The following is a 22,053-nucleotide window of genomic DNA, read 5'->3' as shown; positions in this document are numbered from 1 at the left end:
GCCAAAAAAAAAATGTGTTTAAAAATATAAAATAAATATAAAAGTTCAAATCACCCCCCTTTTGCCCCAATCAAAATAAAACAATACACACACGCGGCTCCGCTCCGTGCACCTCACACATACGCGGCTTCGCTCCGCGCACCACGCACACACGCGTCTCCGCTCACCTCGCACACAGGCGGCTCCGTGCACCTCGCACACAGGCGGCTCCGCACACCTCGCACACATCCGGCTCCGCGCACCTCGCACACATGCGGCTTTGCTCCACGCACCTCGCACACAAGTGGCTCTGCTCCGTACACCTCGCACACACGCGGCTCCGCTACATCCAACCTGTAAACCCCTCCTAACCCCACGCATAAACTTCCCCTCATCCAGCACCATGACAACCAGCACAGCAGAGTCCTGCATACACTGAGGCCCCTGATCATGTGACCCCTGACTCCTCCCCTCCTGTGACCTCATCACAGGTCCTGTGCGCACAGAGCAGCCATTCAGCTCATCTGCTGGTGTTTTCCTTTAAGATCAGGTAACGTTTGGCAGAAGTCTCCTGCAGAAAGTACAATTCCCCCAGAAGTGATTGGACCCTGCAGATCTCTGGAGGTGCGGATCTCGGGCCTCTGCCGCTTTCTTGTGCCGCATGGTCTGTGATACTTTCTCTCCCCTGAGCCCTCAGTGATATTACAGACGGGAGTTTCCAGAGCGCTGGATTCAGGGCAGTCCTAGTGCTGACTGAGCCGTGCGCCTCCATCTATAGTTCTGTTGTTAGGTGGTGGAGCCGCTCTTTCCTCTGCATTGTTCGCAGTGAAATAATCTTGTCCATTGTCAGGATGGACGCTGAGATGACGTCTAGTCGGTTGTGTGGCGCAGGTCTCCTGGCAGTGTGCTCTGGGCGCGCTCCGGCCTATCACAGGGGCAGCACCTGCACGTCAGCAAACATCCTCAGCCAATAGCTGGGAGACGGATGTGTCAGAGGCCGCAGACCGTTACACTGCATCCACTGCAGAAGGTCTCAGTAGTTTGCTTTGCAGACGAGTGGCCACCTCCCCAAGTGCTAATGGCCACACCTGGACCTGAGTGTGATATACTTGCTTCTGGCAAGCGTGGGGGATTTTCTATTTGCACGTCCCTGTTGAGGCCTGGAGCTGCAGCAGTCGGCTAGCGTCCTCTGCGGAGGTTGAAGGATGATGGTGTTTTTCTGTGTGTCTACTCAAGCTAAGTTTCCCCTTGTTTTGTGTATCCTAGCTGTGTTTAGCAGTAGTGGGGATTGACTAGCCTCATCCTCTCCTTCCCAATGCAGGGTTTATAGCCAGGGTCAGGCAGGGATTAGGCTACTTTCACACTAGCGTTAACTGCATTACGTCGCAAATGCGTCGTTTTGCCGAAAAAACGCATCCTGCAAAAGTGCTTGCAGTATGCGTTTTTTCTGCATTGACTAACATTAGCGACGCATTTGCGACGCAATGACACACGTCGCAACCGTCGTGCGACGGTTGCGCCGTGCAGTGGCGGACCGTTGGGAGCAAAAAACGTTACATGTAACGTTTTTTGCTCACGACGGTCCACTTTTTCCGACCGCGCATGCGCGGCCGGAACTCTGCCCCCACCTCCCTGCACTTCCCCGCACCTCACAATGGGGTAGCGGATGCGCTGGAAAAATGCATCCGCTGCCCCCGTTGTGCGGCGGAGACAACGCTAGCGTCGGGGACCTCGGCCCGACGCACGGCGACGGGCCGAGCCCGACGCTAGTGTGAAAGAAGCCTTAGGTGTCCTGCTCGGTGATAGGTGCAGAACCTATGTAGGTAAGATAGGGCAGACAGGGTGATGTTAGATCTGTCTAGGGGTCTCCATTCCCCCCTTCCCTAGTGTTTGGTTCCCTTTCCCTTATCCCTTCATGTTGCTCATAGCCTTTCCTTCACGTTACATGATGGAGACGTTTGATATTTAAGGCACCCTCCATTATTGGGAGGTAACTTAGCAACTTTAGTAATCAGTGTGTTTTCTGCTACTTAGTTGTAAGGTCCCTGTATGTGTGCTCCCTTAACCTGATCCTGTCCATCATGCTTGCCCTGTTTGAGCCTGATCATGTGCATCCTTCTGTAACCTACTCCTCAGCCCATCCTGCATCTACCAGAACCTGATACGTCCTATAAACAACTATACCGCTATCCTCACCAGTGCAGTCTGAACCTGCATCTGTGTGATCCTGTACCTGAGTCCGTCCTGTGTTCCTGACCGTATCGTGTCTGTTTCCTATCCAGTACCCGTCCTTTTACCAGCCGTACAGTCCTGACCCAGAACTTATTCTGTCTTTATGTGGCGCTCTGCTTAGATATTCATACTGATGGCTTCTAACAGGTCACTGATCCCTCACTGACCTGCCCCCTATTTTACCTACTGAATATAATAGTAATTGGAAAAAAATCTAAATTCACATTCAGCAGGCAGGTGCTGGCAGTGACGCCTGCGCTGTAGCATGATCGCATCTATAATGTCCATTTAATTATTTTATTTGACATAAACTTATTCAGAAAAAATATATAAATTCTCTCTAAAAATGGCGCCACCTGTGCAGTAGCATCTATTGGTGATCTGATAGACGCTACTGCAGCGGCGCTGGTGCCATCTTGGTGGAGTCATTTTTTTTTCCTCTAACAATATTGGCCGGTCAGTGTCTGTGCAGTAACATCCTTCAGATCGCCGATAGATGCTACTGCACAGACGCGGCCGGCACAATTTTGAGAATTTTTTTTTTCTGAATAAGTTTATATCACCAAATAAAATAATTAAATGGACATTATAGATGTGATCATGCTATGGCGCAGGCATCGGCACCTACCTGCTGAATGTGCTTTTTTTACCATATATACTCGAGTATAAACCAAGATTTTCAGCCCATTTTTTTAGGCCGAAAGTGTCCCTCTTGGCTTATACTCGAGTCATTGTCACAGGGGGTCGGTGGGGGAGCTGCAGCCGTCCATCATACTCACCTGCTCCCGATGCAGTCCCCGGCAGCTTCTCCGATGCGATGGTCTCCGGGCGCCGGCAGCTCTTCCTGTGTTCAGTGGTCACGTGGTAACTCTCATTAAAGTAATGAATATGGACGCGACTCCACTCCTATAGGGGTGGAGCACATATTTATTACTTTAATGAGCAGTACCAGTGACTGCTGAACACTGGAACAAGCTGCAGGCGCCTGGAGACCATCTCATCGGAGAAGCTGCCTGGGACCGTGCCGGGAGAGTGAGTATGACGGGGGAGGGTGAGCATTGAGCGATATTCACCTGTTCCACCGCCGGGCTCAGTCTTCCACGTCCTCTGTCTGTGACGTTCAGGTCAGAGGGCGCGATGACATGGCTAGTCAGAGCCAGAGACCCGGAAGACATAGCGGCGCCCAGTGGTGGAACGGGGACAGGTGAATATTGCAAGTGCCTGAGCGACGAGAGGGGAGTACCGTATATACTCGAGTATAAGCCGACCCGAGTATAAGCCGACCCCCCTAATTTTGCCACAAAAAAATGGGAAAACTTATTGACTCGAGTATAAGCCTAGGGTGGAAAATGCAGCAGGTACCGGTGAATTTCAAAATTAGAAATAGATACTCCATACCATTCATTATGGCCCCATAGATGCTCCACATAAAGCTGTGCCATATATAATGCTCTGCACCGTTGCCCCATAGCTGTGCCATATATATAATGCTCTGCACCGTTGCCCCATAGCTGTGCCATATATAATGCTCTGCACCGTTGCCCCATAGCTGTGCCATATATATAATGCTCTGCACCGTTGCCCCATAGCTGTGCCATATATATATAATGCTCTGCACCGTTGCCCCATAGCTGTGCCATATAGTGCTCTGCACCGTTGCCCCATAGCTGTGCCATATAGTGCTCTGCACCGTTGCCCCATAGCTGTGCCATATAGTGCTCTGCACCGTTGCCCCATAGCTCTGCCATATAGTGCTCTGCACCGTTGCCCCATAGCTCTGCCATATAGTGCTTTGCACCGTTGCCCCATAGCTCTGCCATATAGTGCTCTGCACCGTTGCCCCATAGCTCTGCCATATAGTGCTCTGCACCGTTGCCCCATAGCTCTGCCATATAGTGCTCTGCACCGTTGCCCCATAGCTGTGCCATATAGTGCTCTGCACCGTTGCCTCATAGCTGTGCCATATAGTGCTCTGCACCGTTGCCCCATAGCTGTGCCATATAGTGCTCTGCACCGTTGCCCCATAGCTGTGCCATATAGTGCTCTGCACTGTTGCCCCATAGCTGTGCCATATAGTGCTCTGCACCGTTGCCCCATAGCTGTGCCATATAGTGCTCTGCACCATTGCCCCATAGCTGTGCCATATAGTGCTCTGCACCGTTGCCCCATAGCTGTGCCATATAGTGCTCTGCACTGTTGCCCCATAGCTGTGCCATATAGTGCTCTGCACCGTTGCCCCATAGCTGTGCCATATAGTGCTCTGCACTGTTGCCCCATAGCTGTGCCATATAGTGCTCTGCACCGTTGCCTCATAGCTGTGCCATATAGTGCTCTGCACCGTTGCCCCATAGCTGTGCCATATAGTGCTCTGCACCGTTGCCCCATAGCTGTGCCATATAGTGCTCTGCACCGTTGCCCCATAGCTGTGCCATATAGTGCTCTGCACCGTTGCCCCATAGCTCTGCCATATAGTGCTCTGCACCATTGCCCCATAGATGCTCCACATAAATCTGTGCTGCTGTTGCTGCAATAAAAAAAAAACAAAACACATACTCACCTGTCTTGCTTGCAGCTCCTCGGCGCCATCTTCCCGGCGTCTCTCCGCACTGACTGATCAGGCAGAGGGCGGCGCGCACACTATATGCATCATCGCGCCCTCTGACCTGCACAGTCAGTGCGGAGAGATGCCGGGAAGATGGTGCGACGCCCGGCGTGTGGAACGAGGACAGGTGAATATGACATACTTACCTGCTCCCGGTGTCCCGCTCCTTCCCCCTGCCTGTCTTCGGTGCCGCAGCCTCTTCCTCTATCAGCGGTCACCGGCACCGCTGATTAGAGAAATGAATAGGCGGCTCCGCCCCTATGGGAGGTGGAGCAGCCTATTCATTTCTCTAATGAGCGGTCCCACGTGACCACTCAGGGGAAGAGGCTGCGGCACCCGGAGACCGTGGGACGGGCAGGGGGAGCGCCAGGAGCCCCGGAAGCAGGTAAGTATATGACAGTCCTCACCCGCCGACCCCACCACCGATCATGACTCGAGTATAAGCCGAGAGGGGCACTTTCAGCCCAAAAATTTGGGCTGAAAATCTCGGCTTATACTCGAGTATATACGGTATGTCATTTTTTTTTTTTAATCGCAGCAGCAGCATATGGGGCAAATATCTCTATGGAGCATCTTATGGGGCCATAATCAGCCTTTATGCAGCATCATATGGGGCAAATGTCTGTATGGAGCATCTTATGGGGCCATAATCAACCTTTATACAGCATCATATGAGGCATATTTTTGTATGGAGCATCTTATGGGGCCCATCATAAACTTTATGGAGCATTATATGGGGTGTATTTTGTATGGAGCATTATATGAGGCTCTTGATTCGATATGGATACTCACAAAAACATTTAACCTACTGATGTCTCAATTAATTTTACTTTTATTGGTATCTATTTTTTTATTTTTTAAATTTACCAGTAGCTGCTGCATTTCCCACCCTAGGCTTCTACTCGAGTCATTAATTTTTCCCAGTTTTTTGTGGCAAAATTAGGGGTATCGGCTTATACTCGAGTATATACGGTATATTCAATATGTAAAATAGGGAGCACGTCAGTGAGGGATCAGTGACCTGTCAGAAGCCATCAGTATTAATATGTAAGCAGAGCATCACATAAAGCCCCGCCCACAGTCCCATCCTGGAGCCCCGCCCACAGCCCCACCCCGGAGCACGAGAATCTCATTAACTGAAAACTACAAATAAAGATTAAACCACAACCACAAGACGGATTTCATCACCAGGTATCAATGTAATCAGTATAATGGCGCCGAGCTGATGCTGTCTGTAGGTTACTGTGCACAATCCTGCTGACAGGTTCCCTTTAAATCCTGTTGATCAGAGGGGCACTGACCATTCTGAAGCTCTTCCCTTATCTCAGGCCAAGTTGGATTACACGTAACTGTAATAAACAAATCTGGACCGTCATATATCCGAACATGTGTCATGGCGTCCTGCGCGTACTCGTGCATATGTCTGGGACTTCCTGTAAAATAACCATTCCCCCAATGTCCACCACATTGTCAAAATTGGCAATAGCATTTCTTAAATTAATGTATTCATCCACTCTGAATATTTCTTTCTTCAGCCGTATGTACCAAAGACGCTCGCTTTCCACCTTGGCATACAGATCTACTATACACTGATGAGAAAGTTACCTCCATTGTTGTCTGGTCATTATTTGGTAGGCGTAGAAGTCCATAGTTGATATTTTATTGGTTGGTTTATTGGTCGGCCTCGCAGTGCTGGGATCAGTCTGCGTTAGATTATAGTGATCGCCATCTTGGCCATTCCACAGTATTATACGATATTGCAGAGCATCATATGATCTATGTGTTTCTGTAGTACAATGAAGATTTTCGCTTCGTCGCTGAATAATTATATCTCGGCTTAGAAAGTCCCGTCCAACCATTACAATAGCTCCTTCACTAACACTGGGAGAATTACTGTATATACTTGTGTATAAGCCGACCCGAGTATAAGCCGAGGCACTTAATTTTGCCACGGAAATCTGAGTAAGCTTATTGACTCGAGTATATGCCAGGTATGTATAGTCCCCTCATCCCTATCTCGGTATGTGTGGTTCTCCCCGTCCTGTCCTGCTCTGTGTGGCTCCCCCTGTTGTATGCATGGCTCCCCCGTCCCATCCTTGTATGCATGGTTTGGCTCCCCCAGTCCAATCCTTGTATGCATGGCTCGCCTCCCCCGGTCCCATCCTTGTATGCTGGGCTCCCCCGGTCCCATCCCTGTATGCTCGGCTCCCCCAGTCCCATCCCTGTGTAAAATATTAATAATAATAATGAAAATATTAAAGATTACTTAACGTATATACAGAGTTCAATTAATGAACAGAAGTTCTAGGTAGTGTGTGACTGAGCTATTCTGAGGATCTTGGCTTACATCTGTTCTCTGTATGTCAAAGTTAGATACTTGTCAAAATGAGGCTATAAGTGGATGACTAATGTTATTGTCACGAACACAAGCAATATATATATTTAGGCAATATGGAATGAGGTAATGTACAGAACCAATATGCATATTCTGCAAGCTACTAGGTTCTGCTAATATGGTACGAGCTATGAACATAGCGGTAGATCACCTTATGTGGTTATGAGGTAGAACAATAGTAACCAATGTAAGCCTATGGGTCAAAAGAGTATATAAGGAAATACCCAGCTCCAGTTCGGCAGATCTCTCATTTCTTGGGAATCTCAACATGGACCACGTCATACCTCAAGACCATATGTAAGATCAATGCTTGATTTCTCTTTTATAATCTAATACTTAATTTGTGTGCTATTAACTTATGAATTTACTTTTTCTTCATTTTTGTAATCACGTTTTGAATGGACATTAAACAAGATTTGTTTTATCCACACAATTCAATATTGCTTTCCTTTTCTATTCTCACCGTATTATTACTTGAAAAAGTAAGGAAGAGTTATTTTTTCTAACACCCTGTATGCTCGGCTCCCCCGGTCCCATCCTTGTATGCTCGGCTCCCCCGATCCCATCCCTGTATGCATGACTCCCCCGTCATACTCACCTTCCTCGCTCCGTTGCTGATTGTCCCGGCGCCGCAGTTCTTCCTTTGCTAAGCGGTTACGTGGTACCACTCATTAAGGTCATGAATATGCGCTCCACACCTATGGGAGTGGAGTGGCATCCATATTCATGTCCTTAATGAGCGGTACCACGTGATGACTGAGCACAGGAACAGGAAAGAGCTGCCTGGACAGAGATGCAGGGACGAGGATGCAGTGACGGTGGGTGAGTATTGATGTCTTCTGGAAGCTGGCGGCTGCAGCTGTCGCTGTGCTACAGCCGCTGGCTCATCGCTCCCCCGCCTGCTTTCTGGACCATAACTCATGTATAAGCCAAGGGGGGCACTTTCAGCACATGAAAAGTACTGGAAATCTCTGCTTATGCACGAGTATATATGGTAAATCTCCTTTTGTGCTCACCAACTGGTGTTTTGTCGGCTCTTATTACAATTATTATAATTATTATTCCGCACTTGGCATTCTTTCTAAAGCTGTATTAAAAAAGTTTATTAACTGATTGTGTTGACGGAAAAATCTTTGCAAATTCAAAACAATGTCTTTGTCTTAGGTATAGCGTCACAACGCCGAACAGCTTGTATCTGTTCATCTCCCAAACAGTAAATTTGTAAAAATGTTGGGTCTTGATTTAGTATCAAACCTATTTTGTGATATATTTGTCCCTGGACTTTGAAAATCAGCATAAATCCTTCTTCAAGTCCAGCTGTCTCACCATAGGATGTCATCTAGAAATATGAATTGTATCTCCTAATAATGTGCAGTAAATGCTTAGACTCATGAGTTGTTCCCAACATGTATGAAAAAGGTGGTTCGGGAGGTAGAGTTAAAGGTGACAAACTGACTTTACCATTGACCACCACACACCAGGCGATTTAAAGTTAAACTTCTTTGCTCGACAATGTTCTCATATTACTGTTGTGAATTCTGTTCTTGGGCTCCCTCCGGTGGTTATAAGTGGTAGCGCTGCTGTCTTTGGATCGCTGCATTCATCAGGTGTGTCCACTTATGGCAATTCTGACTGGGCTATTTAGTCTGACTCTTGCTTGACCCTTTAGTCAGTGCCAGTTGTCCATTGTTCCTGGAGGATTCACATCCCTGCCTGGTCTCTCCTGCTTTGCTGTTCATTTCAACAAAGATAAGTTCTGGCCTTGATTTTTGCACTCCACATGCTGTGGGCCTTATTGTTCAGTTCTTTTCCATGTTTTGTCTTGTCCAGCTTGGTCTGTATAAGGATTTGTTTAGCCAAGCTGGTATCTCTGGAGATGCAGATATACCCTCCATATCTTTAGTTAGGTGTGGAGATTTTGTATTTTCTGTGGTGGATATTTTCTAGTGTTTTAATACTGACCGCATAGTACTCTGTCCTATCCTTTCTGTTTAGCTAGAAGCGGCCTCCTTTGCTAAATCCTGATTTCAGTCTGCGTATGTTATTTCCCTCTCCTCTCTCACAGTCAATATTTGTGGGGGGCTGTCTATCCTTTGGGGATTTTCTCTGAGGCAAGATAGTTTTCCCTTTTCTATCTCTAGGGGTATTTAGTCCTCCGGCTGTGTCGAGATATCTAGGGAGTGTTAGGTACATTCCACGGCTACTTCTAGTTGCGGTGTTAAGTTCAGGGTCTGCGGTCAGTACAGGTACCACCTTCTCCAGAGTATGTCTCATGCTGCTCCTAGGCCACCAGATCATAACATATTACGTCCATTTTGCATATTATGATTTTCAGATGTGACCTATAGTCCTGAATTGGGTCGTAGTGAAACACATCCAAACTCTGGTCAGCCTGCCTACGTAATTTTGATGACGTTCATCCTTTTGTTCAGATGTTTCTGCATTCCTTGATTCAGCCTGGCTTTATTTTACACTAAATAGTGTAAAATAATAAATCTCCTCATATGTTTCCCTTATTATCTCCAGTAATTGTATTATTAGGGTATGTTTCCATGGCCAGTATGGGCAGCGCTTTGGACTCAGCACATGTCTGCTCCGTCCAAAGCGCTGCCGGCTTTTGTACGCACGGTAATTCCGCCTGTGTTCATTGAACCATGCGGAATCACCGCATCCTATACATTGGTGTTGTGAACTCTGTTTTTGGGCTCCCTCTTGTGGTCACAAGTGGTACTGTGTGAGTGCTATCTTTGGGCTCCCTCTGGTGGCTCTTTTTGTCATTCTGCGGGTCTGTGGCTGGGATCAGCTGTCTCGTTATCTGCTAGTTGGTTTCCTATTTAGCTCACCTGGACTTTCAGTTGTTGCCTGCTGTCGATGTATTCAGTGCTATTTTGATCTCTCCTGACTACCTTCGTTATCAGTCTCTCCAAGAGAAGCTAAGTTTCTGTTTGTTCATTTTTTGCTCATCAGTGTTCAATATTTTTCTTGGTTTATTATTAGTCTTTGTCCAGCTTGCTAGTATGTGATTTCCTCGCTTGCTGGTAGCTCTAGGGGGCTGAGTTTCTCCCCTCACACCGTTGGTTGGTGTGGGGGTTCTTGAATTCTCAGCGTGGATATTTTGTATAGGGTTTTCTACTGACCGCACAGTTTCCTATCTATCTTCTGCTATCTAGTATTAGCGGGCCTCATTTGCTGAATCTGTTTCATTTCTACGTTTGTATTTTCCCCTTACCTCACCGTTATTATTTGTTGGGGGCTTTCTATATCTTTGGGGTTATTTCTCTGAGGCAAGTGAGGTCTTTGCTTTCTCTCTAGGGGTAGCTAGTTTCTCAGGCTGCGTCGAGACGTCTAGGAATTTAGGCACGTTCACCGGCTACCTTTAGTGTGTGCGGTTAGGATCAGGATTGCGGTCAGTCCAGTTACCACCTCCCTAGAGCTCGTCCTATGTTCAGTTACTTAGCTAGTCAGTTCTGTGATCCTCAGCCACTAAGGATCGTAACAGTACAGCAGGCCAAAAGTGTTTAATGCATCGCAGAAGTGGGATAAGAGAAGTCCTGAGTGCAATTTTTTTTTTTTTCCTTTGCTGCAGTCTGTCCAGCTTCTCTCCTCCCCTTAATCTCTGGGTGGCTTTGAGTTCAGCTGCAGACATGGATATTCAGAGTCTGACTTCTAGTATGGATCATCTTGCTGCAAGGGTACAAAGCATTCAGGATTTTGTTGTTCACAGTCCTATGTCAGAGCCAAAAATACCTATTCCTGAGTTGTTTTCTGGAGATAGATCTAGGTTTCTGAATTTTAAGAATAATTGTAAATTATTTCTTTCTTTGAGACTTCGTTCCTCTGGTGATTCCGCTCAGCAAGTTAAAATTGTTATCTCCTTGTTACGTGGCGACCTTCAAGATTGGGCTTTCTCCCTGGCGCCAGGAGATCCTGCATTGCTGAATGTGGATGCGTTTTTTCTGGCGCTTGGACTGCTTTATGAGCAACCTAATCTTGAGAACCAGGCAGAAAAGGCTTTGCTGGCCCTCTCTCAGGGTCAGGATGAAGCAGAGGTGTATTGTCAAAAATTTAGGAAATGGTCGGTGCTTACTCAATGGAATGAGTATGCCCTGGCTGCAAATTTCAGAGAAGGTCTTTCTGAAGCCATTAAGAATGTTATGGTGGGGTTCCCCACGCCTGCAAGTCTGAATGACTCAATGGCTTTGGCCATTCAGATTGATCGGCGTTTGCGGGAGCGCAAACCTGCGCACCATCTGGCAGTGTTTTCTGAACAGAAACCTGAGTCTATGCAATGTGACAGAATTCTGACCAGAATTGAGCGGCAAAGTCATAGACGTCAAAATGGGTTGTGCTTTTACTGTGGTGATTCTGCTCATGTTATCTCAGCATGCTCGAAGCGCTTAAAAAAAAATCGCTAAATCTGTCACCGTTGGTACTATACAGCCTAAATTCATTTTGTCTGTTACTTTAATTTGTTCTCTGTCATCCTACTTGGTTATGGCTTTTGTGGATTCAGGTGCTGCCCTGAATCTGATGGATTTTTCGTTTGCCAGGCGCTGTGGTTTGGTCCTGGAGCCTTTAAAATTCCCTATTCCACTGAGGGGAATTGATGCTACACCATTGGCTGAGAATAAGCCTCAGTATTGGAATCAAGTGACCATGTGCATGACTCCTGTACATCAGGAGGTGATTCGCTTTCTTGTGCTGCATAATTTGCATGATGTTGTTGTGTTGGGTCTGCCATGGCTGCAGGCCCATAATCCAGTCCTGGATTGGAAAGCTATGTCTGTGTCAAGTTGGGGTTGCCAGGGGATTCATGGCGATGCTCCTTTGGTGTCAATTGCTTCTTCCACTCCTTCTGGGGTCCCTGAGTTTTTGTCGGACTACCAGGATGTATTTGATGAGCCCAGACCCGGTGCCCTGCCTCCTCATAGGGATTGTGATTGTGCTATAAATTTGATTCCTGGTAGTAAGTTCCCTAAGGGACGACTTTTTAATTTGTCTGTACCTGAACATGCCGCTATGCGGAGTTATATAAAGGAGTCTTTGGAGAAGGGACATATTCGCCCGTCCTCCTCCCCTCTTGGTGCAGGATTCTTTTTTGTGGCCAAGAAGAATGGTTCTCTGAGACCTTGTATAGATTATCGTCTTCTAAATAAAATCACGGTCAAATTTCAGTATCCTTTGCCATTATTGTCTGATCTGTTTGCTCGGATTAAGGGGTCCAGTTGGTTCACCAAGATAGATCTTCGTGGTGCGTATAACCTTGTGCGTATTAAGCAGGGTGATGAATGGAAAACAGCATTTAATACGTCCGAAGGCCATTTTGAGTACTTGGTGATGCCTTTTGGACTTTCTAATGCTCCTTCTGTGTTTCAGTCCTTCATGCATGACATCTTCCGAGAATATCTGGATAAATTTATGATTGTATATCTGGATGACATTTTGGTCTTTTCTGATGATTGGGAGTCCCATGTGAAGCAGGTCAGGATGGTATTTCAGGTCCTGCGTGCCAATGCCTTATTTGTGAAGGGCTCAAAATGTCTCTTCGGAGTACAGAAGGTTTCCTTTTTATTTTTTATCCTTCTACTATTGAGATGGACCCAGTCAAGGTCCAGGCTATTCATGACTGGACTCGGCCTACATCTGTTAAGAGTCTTCAGAAGTTCTTGGGTTTTGCTAATTTTTACCGTCGCTTCATTGCTAATTTTTCTGGCGTGGTTAAGCCCTTGACGGATTTGACCAAGAAGGGTTCTGATGTGACTAATTGGTCTCCTGCGGCCGTGGAAGCCTTTCGGGAGCTGAAGCGCCGGTTTTCTTCGGCTCCAGTCTTATGTCAGCCTGATATCTCTTCCTTTTCAGGTCGAGGTTGATGCTTCTGAGATTGGAGCAGGGGCTGTTTTGTCGCAGAGAAGCTTTGATTGCTCTGTGATGAAGCCTTGTGCTTTCTTTTCAAGAAAGTTTTCGCCTGCCGAGCGGAATTATGATGTTGGTAATCGGGAGTTGTTGGCTATGAAGTGGGCATTTGAGGAGTGGCGACATTGGCTCGAGGGAGCTAAGCATCGTGTGGTGGTCTTGACTGATCACAAAAATCTGATTTATCTCGAGTCTGCCAAGCGGCTGAATCCTAGACAGGCTCGTTGGTCGTTGTTTTTCTCCCGTTTCGATTTCGTGGTCTCGTACCTGCCTGGTTCGAAGAACGTGAAGGCTGATGCTCTTTCTAGGAGTTTTGTGCCTGACTCTCCGGGAGTTTCAGAGCCGGCTGGTATCCTCAGAGAGGGAGTGATTTTGTCTGCCATTTCCCCAGATTTGCGACGAGTGTTGCAGGAATTTCAGGCGGATAGACCTGACCGTTGTCCACCAGAGAGACTGTTTGTCCCAGATAGATGGACCAGCAGAGTTATTTCCGAGGTTCATTCTTCGGTGTTGGCAGGTCATCCTGGGATTTTTGGTACCAGAGATTTGGTGGGTAGGTCCTTCTGGTGGCCTTCCTTGTCGCGGGATGTGCGTTCCTTTGTGCAGTCCTGTGGGATTTGTGCTCGGGCTAAGCCTTGCTGTTCTCGTGCCAGCGGTTTGCTTTTGCCTTTGCCTGTCCCGAAGAGGCCTTGGACGCACATTTCCATGGATTTTATTTCGGATCTTCCAGTCTCTCAGAGAATGTCTGTCATCTGGGTGGTGTGTGATCGTTTTTCTAAAATGGTCCATTTGGTGCCCTTGCCTAAGTTGCCTTCCTCCTCCGATTTGGTTCCTCTATTTTTTCAGAATGTGGTTCATTTGCACGGCATCCCTGAAAATATTGTGTCTGACAGAGGATCCCAGTTTGTGTCCAGATTTTGGCGGATCTTTTGTGCTAAGATGGGCATTGATTTGTCTTTTTCATCGGCCTTCCATCCTCAGACGAATGGCCAAACCGAGCGAACTAATCAGACCTTGGAAACTTATTTAAGATGTTTTGTTTCTGCTGATCAGGATGATTGGGTTACTTTCTTGCCATTGGCCGAGTTTGCCCTTAATAATCGGGCTAGTTCTGCTACTTTGGTTTCGCCTTTTTTTTGTAATTCTAGTTTTCATCCTCGTTTTTCCTCGGGTCAGGTGGAGCCTTCTGACTGTCCTGGGGTGGATTCTGTGGTGGATAGGTTACAGCAGATTTGGAACCTTGTGGTGGACAATTTGAAGTTGTGACAGGAGAAGGCTCAGCGCTTTGCCAACCGCCGTCGCGGTGTGGGTCCCCGACTTCGTGTTGGGGATTTGGTATGGCTGTCTTCTCGTTATGTTCCTATGAAGGTCTCCTCTCCTAAGTTCAAGCCTCGCTTCATCGGTCCTTATAAGATTTTGGAAATCCTTAACCCTGTGTCATTTCGTTTGGACCTCCCAGCGTCGTTTGCCATTCATAATGTGTTCCATAGGTCTTTGTTGCGGAGGTATGTGGTGCCTGTGGTTCCTTCTGTTGAGCCCCCTGCTCCGGTGCTGGTTGAGGGCGAATTGGAGTACGTGGTGGAGAAGATCTTGGATTCTCGTATTTCTAGACTGAAGCTGCAGTATTTGGTTAAGTGGAAGGGCTATGGTCAGGAGGATAATTCCTGGGTTGTCGCCTCTGATGTTCATGCGGCCGATTTGCTTCATGCCTTCCATGTGGCTCATCCTGATCGCCCTGGGGGTTTTGATGAGGGTTCGGTGACCCCTCCTCAAGGGGGGTACTGTTGTGAACTCTGTTTTTGGGCTCCCTCTTGTGGTCACAAGTGGTACTGTGTGAGTGCAATCTTTGGGCTCCCTCTGGTGGCTCTTTTTGTCATTCTGCGGGTCTGTGGCTGGTATCAGCTGTCTCGTTATCTGCTAGTTGGTTTCCTATTTAGCTCACCTGGACTTTCAGTTGTTGCCTGCTGTCGATGTATTCAGTGCTATTTTGATCTCTCCTGACTACCTTCGTTATCAGTCTCTCCAAGAGAAGCTAAGTTTCTGTTTGTTCATTTTTTGCTCATCAGTGTTCAATATTTTTCTTGGTTTATTATTATTCTTTGTCCAGCTTGCTAGTATGTGATTTCCTCGCTTGCTGGTAGCTCTAGGGGGCTGAGTTTCTCCCCTCACACCGTTGGTTGGTGTGGGGGTTCTTGAATTCTCAGCGTGGATATTTTGTATAGGGTTTTCTACTGACCGCACAGTTTACTATCTATCTTCTGCTATCTAGTATTAGCGGGCCTCATTTGCTGAATCTGTTTCATGTCTATGTTTTTGTATTTTCCCCTTACCTCACCGTTATTATTTGTTGGGGGCTTTCTATATCTTTGGGGTTATTTCTCTGAGGCAAGTGAGGTCTTTGCTTTCTCTCTAGGGGTAGCTAGTTTCTCAGGCTGCGTCGAGCCGTCTAGGAATTTAGGCACGTTCACCGGCTACCTTTAGTGTGTGCGGTTAGGATCAGGATTGCGGTCAGTCCAGTTACCACCTCCCTAGAGCTCGTCCTATGTTCAGTTACTTAGCTAGTCAGTTCTGTGATCCTCAGCCACTAAGGATCATAACACATTGGACTATGAAATTTATCTTGCGGAGACTGAGTGTCTCCACAAGAAAAATTGACATGCTGCTGTCTGGAAAGATGCGCCGAATGTGCGTATACGTGGGAATGCCGGAGGCGACCCTGCGCGCATAGTGGAGATGGGATTTCATAAGATCCCAACCACTATGCTTTAACATCTGGCTGTTGCGGATGTATATAGCGTCCGATCCACAGCATTTGCTGACCATGGATCTCTTACACAGGATTTTTATGATGTTACATCTGCTCATCTTCTCATTCAGATCTCTACAATATCGAATCCTCTCAGTGAAGATCTTCCATATAAAATCATTTTTCTGAATTACCCGTCAAAGATGGATATGGACAGAGACAAGATTGCGGAGAGGATATTACACCTCACCCTAGAGATCCTCTTCCGGCTTACTGGAGAGGTGAGAGATTCTGATGACGTCACATTACATCATTCTTATATATGGGAATAACAAATGGACAGAACTGGAGAGGCGACGACTCTGGAAATGTCTGTAGTGAGATTTATTAATGCATACCTCCCAACTTTTGAAGATGGGAAAGAGGGACAAAGTTTGCAGCGCGCAACGCGCGCCGCGGCAAATTTTAGGCCACACCTCTGACCACACCCATTCATAATTAGTCACACCCATATCCACACTGTTTCATATACAATAATTAAACAAAAAAAATGGCCACACAGTGCTCCATACCGTATAATGGCCACACATGATGCTCAATACTGTTTAATGGCCACACATGATGCTCAATACTGTATAATGGCCACACATGATGCTCAACACTGTATAATGGCCACATAGTGCTCCATACTGTATAATGACTACACATGATGCTCCATACTGTATAATGGCCGCATATGATGCTACATATTGTATAATGACTGCACATGATGCTCCATACTGTATAATGGCCGCACATGATGCTCCATACTGTATAATGGCCGCACATGATGCTCCATACTGTATAATGGCCGCACATGATGCTCTATACTGTATAATGGCCGCACATGATGCTCCATACTGTATAATGACCGCACATGAGGCTCCATACTGTATAATGACCGCACATGAGGCTCCATATTGTATAATGGCCACATGATGCTCCATTCTGTATAATGGCCACACACAGTTCTCCATACTGTATAATGATCCCACATGATGCTCAATACTGTATAATGACCCCCCCCTCCTGTATGCATGGCTCATCTCCCTCCCATCCCATATACATGGCTCATATCCCCCCTCCTGTATGCATGGCTCATATTTCCCCCCCCTGAATGCATGGCTCATATTCCCCCCCTGAATGCATGGCTCATATTCCCCCCCCCTGAATGCATGGCTTATATTCCCCCCCCCCCGAATGCATGGCTCATATTCCCACCTGATGCATGGCTCATACTCCCCCCTGAATGCATGGCTTATCTCTACACCCCCACCCCGCCCCCATCTTGCATGGCGCGCCGGCTTATGTCCTCCTTCATCACCCCGTCCCCCCGTCCCATACTCACCTGTGCCACACTGCACAGCCGCGCCGACATGCCTCTCGCTCTGTTCCAACTCCCGGCGCAGCACCTTCCTGCGTGAGCGGTCATGTGATACCGCTCATTAAGGTCATGAATATGCGCATATTCATGACCTTAATGAGCGGTACCGTGTGACCGCTCATTCAGGACGAGCTGTGTACGCCAAGACCAGGCATCGCTGGAGCAAGGTGAGTGTCGTCTTCAAGGAGGGCAGATGGGAGGGAGGCAGGTGGGCGGGTGGCTGGGGCGAGCGCAGGGGGGGTTGGTCAGTCGGGAGGTGACCCAGGACTTGGCTTAACACAGAGGCGTGGCTTAACACAAGGGGGCATGTCAGTTCGCTTTCCTGCTGTCTGCGGGATCAGAGCGTCCCGTGCGAGGGCAAAGCTTCAAATCCGGGACAGTCCCGCACAATGAGGGACGGTTGGGAGCTATGATTAATGTGTCTCTCCATAACCAGGATTACACAGTGGAGAAGACCTCTAGTGAGCACTGTCAGGACCCTGTGTCTGAGTGATGGGGAAGACCCCTGAGCCTAATCATGGGGCCTCCACCTCACCCCCTGATACATGAGGACATCAATGACCAGAAGATCCTAGAACTCACCTACAAGATGATTGAACTGCTGTCTGGAGAGGTGACACTGCTGGGACATTATACAGTAACACTATGAAGGGATCGGAGGGATGACGGTATCATTGTATGTATCAATCTTCATGAAAAACAGCCGCACTCCAGTAGTATGAATTTTTATGCCAAAAGTATATCTTTATTTGTGTGTACAGACATCACCAGGTGCTCTATGACGTATACAGATTGCGGACAATAAGGTTAACGTTTCGACCGAGGACGGTTTTTTCTCTTCGCCACGACAGCACCCACTGAGAGAGGGGATCCGCCCCCAGGAACAGGAAACCCTATGGAGAGATAAAAGGGGCGGTCCCCCTCGCTCCCACAGTTTGGTTTCCTGTTCCTACGGGAATCCATGGAGAGAAGAGGATGCCCAGCCTGGATGCCGCTTGCGCGGTTTACCTTAGGGGACGGCAAGGGCTCCAGAGCTGGAAGCAGCGTCGGGGGTCCTGCTTCGGTTTCCCCCCTCTGCTGGCAGACGCCGTGAGGCCAGGACGGTGGTTGCTGGCTCACGGGATTCCAGCCGGTTTTTCGTCTGCGGGAGCAACGCTGTGGTGAGGTTAGCGTCGCGCCGTCCTCGGCGGACGCATATGCAGCATGGAGCCCCAGTGTATTCCCCCGGAAGTACAGGTAAACTTCCGGGGTGATGGAGGAGGAGGACAGCGCCTGCGCTGACACCGGCGGCAGCGCAGGCCCATACAGTATGGCCGCGACCCGGAAGTGACTAGCGCTTCCGGGTACAACCGGAAGAAGATGGCGGCCCCCATATGAAAGGACGCCGGCGATAACGCTCCGGCGTCCACTATGGATTCTGCGCCGGACGCTGTGATGTCTTCGTTAGAACCCACCGCATCCACTCCACGCAGCCATACCAGCACCAGCCGCTCTAAGCAGAGCGGATCTTCTAGGAAGAGCAAGTCGGATCGTGCCATTCCTCAACCCGTGCCTCAGTCTCCTCCTCATCAGCCGGCCAAAAGGACGGAAAAAACGAAACACAGACAGTGTGCGTTATGTCTCCAGCCCCTTCCAGATAGTCATAAAAAGAGGCTTTGTAAACCGTGTATTGACTCTACCCTACGGGAAGAAGCCTCCGTTAAATCGGAAGACATTAGGGTCATGATTAGAGAAGAACTACGAGCCCTACATAGTTCTGTCAAAGAGCCGCGTACTAGAGGAAAAAAGGGGTACGTTTCCCCTATATCTGACCAGTCGTCTGATAGAGAAAATGCAGACTCTGATATTTCCCGTGAATACGTTTCCTCAGATGAGGACCAAAATACATGCTTTCCCACCGACAGCATTGATAACCTGGTAAAATCAGTCTGCAACACCATGGGCATTGAAGATTCTAAGGTCCCTAAAACGCAGCAGGATATCATGTTCGCTGGTCTGTCAGAAAAGAAAAGACCCTCCTTTCCTGTAATAGCGGCAGTAAAAGATCTAATCAAGAAAGAGTGGGAAAGCCAGGGGCAAAGGGGTTTACCTCCAACCTCAAAAAGACGTTATCCATTTAATGATGATGAGTTCTCATTATGGTCAAAAGCCCCGAAGGTGGATGCAGCAGTGGCATCCACATCCAAAAAATCCTCACTGCCCGTGGAGGATTCGGGCTCATTACAAGACCCACTGGACCGTAAAACCGACACTCTTTTAAAAAGAGCCTGGGAGTCATGTACGGGAGCCTTTAGGCCGGCAATATCGGCTACATGCACCGCCAGGTCCATGCTAGTCTGGCTAAATGACCTGGAAGAGGGACTAAAAAGCGGTCTCTCTAGAGACAAATTAATATCCTCTATACCTTTGATTAGAGGGGCTACAGCCTTCCTGGTGGACTCATCTGCTGACTCCATACGCTTGGCGGCCAAATCAGCGGGACTCACGAATGCAGCACGTAGAGCCCTGTGGCTTAAGGGATGGAAGGGGGATCCCCAAACAAAATCTAAATTGTGTGGCCTCCCATGTCAGGGTGAGTACCTGTTTGGTACTAAACTAGACGAGATCTTAACTAAAGCGGGAGAGAGAAAAAAGGGCTTCCCTAATGTTAATTACCTTCCATCCTATAGGAGAGCGTTCCGGAAGCCAGTGTTTAATAGAAGGAAAGATTTTAAGAACCAGGACCGCTGGGCCACTAGAGACACCAAACAAAGGGGTGCATTCTTCGGGAAGCGCCCTTTCAAACCTGAGGACAAACCCCGTTAGAGCGGATCTACCTGTGGGAGGTAGATTATCCTCCTTCGCAGATAAATGGCGGCTGATAACATCAAATAGTTGGGCAAATGATCTTGTCACCTCCGGCTTAAAATTAAGATTTTCCCGAGTCCCTCCGGACTCATTTCTATTGACTTCATTAAAATCTCAATCACAACAGGAGGCATTGGAACAGGAAGTAATGAGTCTTCTGTCCAAGGGGGTATTGGTGGAAGTTCCACTTCTTCAGGAGGGCAAAGGGTTTTACTCCCCGTTATTTCTAATACCAAAACCGGATGGATCATTTAGAACCATTATAAACCTTAAAAAATTAAACACCTTCTTAGAGAATCAAACCTTTAAAATGGAGTCTATCCGTTCCACCATAAAACTCCTGTTTCCCCATTGCTTCATGACGGTTCTGGACTTGAAAGATGCGTATTACCATCTCCCAATCTTTAAAAAACATCAACAATATCTCCGCGTGGCGGTTGTCATAAAAGGATATATACGGCACTTTCAGTACACAGCAATGCCCTTTGGACTGTCAATTGCTCCAAGGGTATTCACTAAACTAATGTCAGAGGTCATGTCATTTCTAAGATTAAAAGACACCCTCATAATTCCATACCTAGACGACCTTCTAGTAGTAGGAAAATCCCCCTCACAATGTCAACAAAGATTAAGTCACATGATTTCATCCTTGCAGAACTTAGGATGGATAATAAATTGGGAAAAATCTAGGTTAATCCCAACGACTCGACAGGTATTTTTGGGGATCATATTAGACTCTATAACTCAAAGGTGTTTTCTCCCAGAATCTAAACAGATGACGGTGAGGAATAAAGTTCAGTCTATACTAGATAAACCTATAATTTCCCTTCGGGAGGGTATGTCCTTACTTGGCTCCTTCACGTCATGTATACCAGCGGTTCCATGGGCCCAGTTCCACTCGAGGTGCTTACAGTATGCAATTTTAAATGAGGAGATAAAATTACATGGCCGATTAGACGGTAAAATTTCCCTTTCTAGTGACGTAATCCAATCTCTAACCTGGTGGTTACAACCAGATCATCTAATTATCGGGGTTCCCTGGGAGGTTAAACCCTCAAACATAATATTTACGGATGCCAGCCCTCATGGTTGGGGGGCACACTTGGGGAACCAGGTTGTCCAGGGGCTGTGGTCGGTTTCGGAATTAGACGACTCCTCAAATAAAAAAGAACTAAAAGCCATCTATCATGCCCTATGTGAATTCCTCCCACAGTTGCACGGAACACATACCAGGGTTCTCTCAGACAACATGACATCAGTGGCTTACGTCAACCATCAAGGCGGAACGAGATCAGGCACTCTCATGTCTATAGCCGAAAACATCTTGACTATAGCCGAAAATCATCTTCTGTCCTTATCAGCACTTCATGTCCGAGGGATAGACAACGCGAAAGCAGACTTTCTCAGTCGTCATACCCTCCATCAGGGGGAGTGGGTGTTAAATCGTCGGATATTCAGTATGATAACTATAAAATGGGGTATACCCGACATAGATCTCTTTGCCACAAGAGACAACAGGCAAGTAAAAACATTCGCCTCAATGTTTCGAACAGACAACCCCGATGTTCTCGACGCCCTCCAGATTCCATGGACATTTCAGAAGGCATATGCCTTTCCCCCGATGGTTCTTCTTCCAACAGTCATCAGGAAGATAAGAGAGGACAGAGCGAGTGTGATATTGATCGCTCCATTCTGGCCAAAGAGACCATGGTTTTCCCTGCTCAGAGCCATGTCCATCTCGGATCCATGGATTCTCCCAGAGAATCAAGATCTGCTTTCCCAGGGGCCCTTCAACCACCCTCATGTGAAGGGTCTGCGGTTGACAGCCTGGGATTTGAGAGGCAGCTGTTAAAACTAAGGGGCTTCTCTGATAAACTAATCGATACCCTATTGCTGAGTAGGAAAAGATCCACTAC

General features: G+C 47.5%; 1 protein-coding gene across 2 annotated transcripts in view; it reads left to right on the top strand.

Annotated features, from left to right (window-relative positions):
• The first annotated feature begins 470 nt into the window (after positions 1 to 470).
• The window catches only part of LOC143766454 (oocyte zinc finger protein XlCOF7.1-like), a 42,297-nt gene continuing 20,714 nt past the window's right edge, over positions 471 to 22,053 (top strand). Inside the window, exons 1-2 of one of the 2 annotated variants that reach the window (XM_077254169.1) lie at positions 7,394 to 7,505; positions 15,999 to 16,148. The gene's annotated coding sequence lies outside the window, so the exon portion shown is untranslated. Of the gene's footprint in view, positions 530 to 7,393; positions 7,506 to 15,998; positions 16,149 to 22,053 lie in introns of those variants that run through there. The other variant, XM_077254167.1, reaches the window with a different exon arrangement.

Source organism: Ranitomeya variabilis, chromosome 4, assembly GCF_051348905.1.
Source record: "Ranitomeya variabilis isolate aRanVar5 chromosome 4, aRanVar5.hap1, whole genome shotgun sequence".
In the NCBI taxonomy this organism is placed as follows: domain Eukaryota; kingdom Metazoa; phylum Chordata; class Amphibia; order Anura; family Dendrobatidae; genus Ranitomeya; species Ranitomeya variabilis.
Note: the sequence above shows the minus strand (reverse complement) of the source record. Positions and strands in the feature narration are given on the sequence as shown.